The following is a 5,207-nucleotide window of genomic DNA, read 5'->3' on the forward strand; positions in this document are numbered from 1 at the left end:
CACTAAGAAGAATATATGCAGTGTATTATTTGTTGAAACTGTACTTCCGATTTGATTTGAAACTGTCTCATTGCTATCTGTTTATCAATAAAACTGTGGAAAGAAAAGAATTCATAAGATCATAAATACCTATTTCCAAAATCTTTACTCTCACAGGGTAGAAAACACAATGGACAGTTTCCTAGATACATATGAAATGCCAAAGCTGAATCAAGAAGATATACAAACTCTGAATAACCTGATCATAAGAAACAAAATTGAAGATGTAATTTAAAAACCTACCAACAAAAAGAAACCCAGGTCCTAATGGATTCAGAGCAGAATTCTACAAGAAATTTAGAAAACATTTAATGCCAACTTTTCTCAAACTCTTCAATGAAATTGACAGGGAAGCAATTCTCCCCAACTCATTCCTAGAAGCAAATATTACTCTTATTCCAAAACCACACAAAGATCCAATTTAAAAAAATAACTACAGGCCAATCTCTCTAATGAATATAGATGCAAAAGTTGTCAGTAAAATACTAGCAAACAGAATACAGCTAATCGTCAAGATTATACACCATGATCAAGTAGGATTTATTCCAAGAATTCAGGGATGGTTCAACATACACAAATCCATAAATTTAATATACCACATCAATAGAACCAAGAACAAAAACCACATGATCATCTCAACAGATGCAGGAAAAGGTATTTGGCAAAGTCCAACACTCTCATTCATGACAAAAACTCTACAGAGAATTGGAATAGATGGTCTATATGTCAACCTGATAAAAACCATCTATGAGAAACCAACAACCAACATCATAATAAATGGACAAAAGCTGAAGGCCTTGACTTTAAAATCAGGAGCAAGACAGTTCTCCACTCCTATTCAATATAGTTCTGGACACATTAGCCAGAGAAAATAGACAAGAGAGGTTCGGAAAAAAAGTGGAATTATCATTATTTGCATAAGGCATGTACTCTACATACAGAATCCCAAAAACTCCACCAAACAGTTTTTAGATTTAATTACCAAATTCATCAACATAACAGGATACAAATTCAACACCCAAAAATCAGTAATATTTTTGTACACAAAGTATGAACACATTGAGAGAAAAAATAGGGAAACCATACCTTTCACAATAACAACCAAAAAATGAAATACATAGGAATCAATCTCACAAAGGATGTAAAAGATTTACCCAGTGAAATTTATGGTACTCTGAGAAAAGAGACTGAAGATGATTTGAGAAAATGGAAAAGTATTCCATGCTCCTGGATAGAAAGAACCAACATTGTGAAAATGGCCATACTCTCAAGCTTCTTGTACATATTCAATGCAATCTTAATTAAAATACCATTAATATACCTCAAAGAGGTAGAGAAAACATTCCTCAAATTCATTTGGAACCAGAAGAGGCCCAGAATGTCAAAAGCAGTCCTGGAAAACAAAAGAAAGGTAGGAGGTATCACAATCCATGATCTGAAATTATACTATAAAGCTACTGTGATAAAATCAGCATGGCACTGGCATAGAGACAGACTTAAGGATCAGCGGAAAAGATTAGAAGATGCAAACACAACTGCAAGCACACTCAGCCACCTTATCTTTGATACAGTGACCAAACAGGATCACTGGGGAAAAAAACCTCTTTAATCAATGGTTCTGGAGAAAACTGGCTTCCCACATGCCAAAGGCTAAATTTAGACCCATGTCTATCACCATGCACAAAGCTACAGTCAAAATGAATCAAAGATTTAAATGTTAAAACAGAAACACTAAATCTTGTGAAGGAAAATATAAGTAGAAATATTAAAGACATAGGGATAGGTAGAGAATTCATGAACAAAAAACAAATTATAGGGAAAATAATTCAAAGGATCAACAACTGGGATCTCATCTTTTTTTTGAAAAGCCTCTGTACTTCAAAGCAAATCTCCAACAGAGTAAGAGAAAACCAACAAATTGGGAAAAAATTATAGCCAACTGTCCCTCAGACAAAGGCCTTCTATCTAGAGCACAAAAAGAATTAAAGAACAAAAAATCAGGCCCCACAAATTCAAACAACCAATCTAAAAGTGAACATCTGAGATGAATATACACTTTTCAGAGGAAGAAAAACAAATAGAAGCAAATATGTGAAAAAATGTTCAACATCATTGGTCATATGAGAAATGCAAATTAAAACAACACTGAGATTCCATCTCACCCCAAAAAGAATGGCTAAAATCAAGAAGTCAGCCAATAACAAATGCTGGAGAGGCTGTGCAGGAAAAGGAACACTTCTGCACTGTTGGTGGGCATACAGACTGGTACAACCACTATGGAAATCAGTGTGGAGATTCCTTCAAAAGCTAGGATTGGAGATCCCATTCAAGCCAGCTATTCTTTTGGATATTTTTCCAGAAGAATTGAAAATTCATACCACAGCAATATATGTGCACCCATGTTCATACCAGAACAAATTGTTATAGCTAAATCCTGGAAATAACACAGATGCCCATCAACTGAAGAATGGATAAGGAAGATGTGGTATTTTTACACAATGGAATATTATTCAGTTATAAAACAGGATAAATTTGATTCTTTTGTCAGTAAATGGATGCAACTACAAAACATACTCTTAAGTGAAGTAAATCAGACCCGCAAGTGCAAACATCATATTGTCTCCTTAGGGTGAGAGCCTGAAAGAGAAAAATGTAATCTGATATAATAAATACTGATAAAGGGGAATGAAATTTTTTCAAAAGGAAAGAGTTACTGAGTTGAGGACAGAAGAGGAAGTGGGGGAAAGAGATTTATCTATGTATGTAAGCAGGATTGTTTGGACAACTGTACTGTGCATTTCTGGTGGTTTATGGAAAGAAGCAGTTAATGCTTCAATTTGTTTCATCTCCTTTTTTCAGTTGTTCCTCCTTTTGTGTTCTTAATTTCTTATGCATTTCTTTTTTTTCTTTCTTAGTCAATTTTGCATACATATATCTGGTAATATGAATAACTGGTTGGAAGACAACACTATGTATTACAACAAATACCTTTAATTTCATATTACTTTGTTAAGATAAAACCTTTATTACTTGTAATTGTTTGTTTTAATTCTAATTTGCAATCTCTTTTAAAAAAGAAGAAATTATAACAATTATTACCTGTCACCAATTTCCACTAAAAAGATAATATAATTATATCAATTTCAATAAACAAATAATGTCTATAATTTTAAAATGTGTAATAACTGAGAAAATTGTTTCATGCCATTAAATCAATCAGGAAAGACAAAAGCCTAAACAAATATATAAGAATTGATAAATAGCTCATAGCAAGAGGGAAAACCAGAAGAATAACTCAAGACTCTAGCCAACAAATTTTTGCAGAGATCTACCAAAAATGCTAGTAAATAAAATCCTATGTTCAAAAGCCAAGATATACCAGAAACTGAGAAAAGGCTGATTTACTTCTCTGAAGTGGAAATTTGCATAATTCAAAATGGGAACAATTAAGTATGCTCTCTCATCCAAGAGCTGATTCACTTCACAAAAACCTCTGTGGTTGGTGAGGTGGGGGAATGTAAACTCCATCCCTGTTCAGTTTAACTGGCTTTATTAGTCACTTGCACATGACTGGAGTGAAGAACCCAGCATTCATATCTCTAAACAGAAAGTTATTTTGTTCCTGCTTCCAGACTTAGAAAAATGCTAGGCCTTGCAGACGTGCACTACTTTGCCCAACTTGAATGAAGCTCTCTTTTTTATATTAATTTTATTGAGAAATAACTATCAATGAGACAATTTCAAAACATGTTAGTAAGACAGTTACAATAATTAATACATTGCATATTGTTGTTTTCGTAGTAGGTATTCATAGTACAAGATGCAGACATGATATATTGTCTAAACACTATTTGAAACTTTCTTCTCATTGAACTAAGAGAAAGTAGCTATATATCTATGCTACCTATTTTGTATATGCAAATATATACAATATATGTATTTATATAACATATATTTTTTCACTACAAAATGGTCCTTCATTTATATCTCCTTTTTTGTTTAATTTTGTCAGAGATGGGTATTCCATTGCCATTCAAATATTGTAAGTGCATGAATTCAGCAAAATTATCCAATATAGTCCAGTAGTCCATAATAGTAGTGGGTTTTCCATAGGACTGGCAATGTCAGAAGTTGTTGACTTGAGCCTTTTATAGCTCAGTATATTAATATGGCTTTACTTTTTATACCTCGTTTTTATACTTTTCTGCTAGTGGATAAGACCAAGATAAAGCAAGACCTATATAACAAAAAATGTAACTTTACAAACTGCTGCACCTGGTTTCAGGATAAATCCTGAGGGAATTTGACTGAAGCTCTCTTTTTAAAGCAAAGTCTTTTGCAGAAATTTACCTATTTGCAGATTTAAGTTTGTGATGCCCGGCATTTGGCCAGCTCCTGAGTGCCCCCGAACCATCTTTCCTATTATCCCAGTGCAAACTGCTTGGCTTTTTTTTTTTTTTAATAGTGCTGATCTCTTCAGCAATCATACTTTCTTGGTCCCAAATTTACATCCACTTCCTTTCTTTCCAACCTACAAATGTTTCAGATAAAGTAGCTCAGTCTTGCTACTACTGAGTCTCACTACAGATCTGGCTAAAAGCAGACAGCAGTACACATGCAGCTCCCTGTACACTAGGGTGCCTTACTGTTTCCTGCACTAGACTGATGAGTCAGGCAGCTTTCACCGAGTCTTTGTACATAGACAAAATATAGACAATTTTTTCCCAAAATGAAACATTCAGAGCCTCTAAGCCAGTTTCTAACAGAGTATTAATTAGTAACTGATGGATTATGAGTCTGGCCTTTACTGTTTGCTTTCTCACCAGCATTTTGGCCTCTGAACTCTTACCAGCGCTACACACTGAACACTCTACAATATTCTTCAGCTTCCCCAGCCAGAATCTCCAAACACCTCCTGCAGACCAGTTCCAATGGCTTCGGAGCCACATCATTAGGCTGCGATCACACCAGCGGCCCTACTCCCAGTGCTGTGGGTCACATTCCCATTGCTGAGATAAAATACACAACACCTGCAACTTAAAAGGAAACAAGGTTTGTTTTCAGAGTACTTATTCCAGGGTCAGTTGGCTCCAATGCAGAGGCACAGGATGGTAGAAGGGTGGCAGAGGAAAGCTGCTCTATCCTGGAAACAAAGGGATAAGAGAACC

Source organism: Octodon degus, unplaced genomic scaffold (genome assembly GCF_000260255.1).
Source record: "Octodon degus isolate 3935 unplaced genomic scaffold, OctDeg1.0 scaffold00085, whole genome shotgun sequence".
In the NCBI taxonomy this organism is placed as follows: domain Eukaryota; kingdom Metazoa; phylum Chordata; class Mammalia; order Rodentia; family Octodontidae; genus Octodon; species Octodon degus.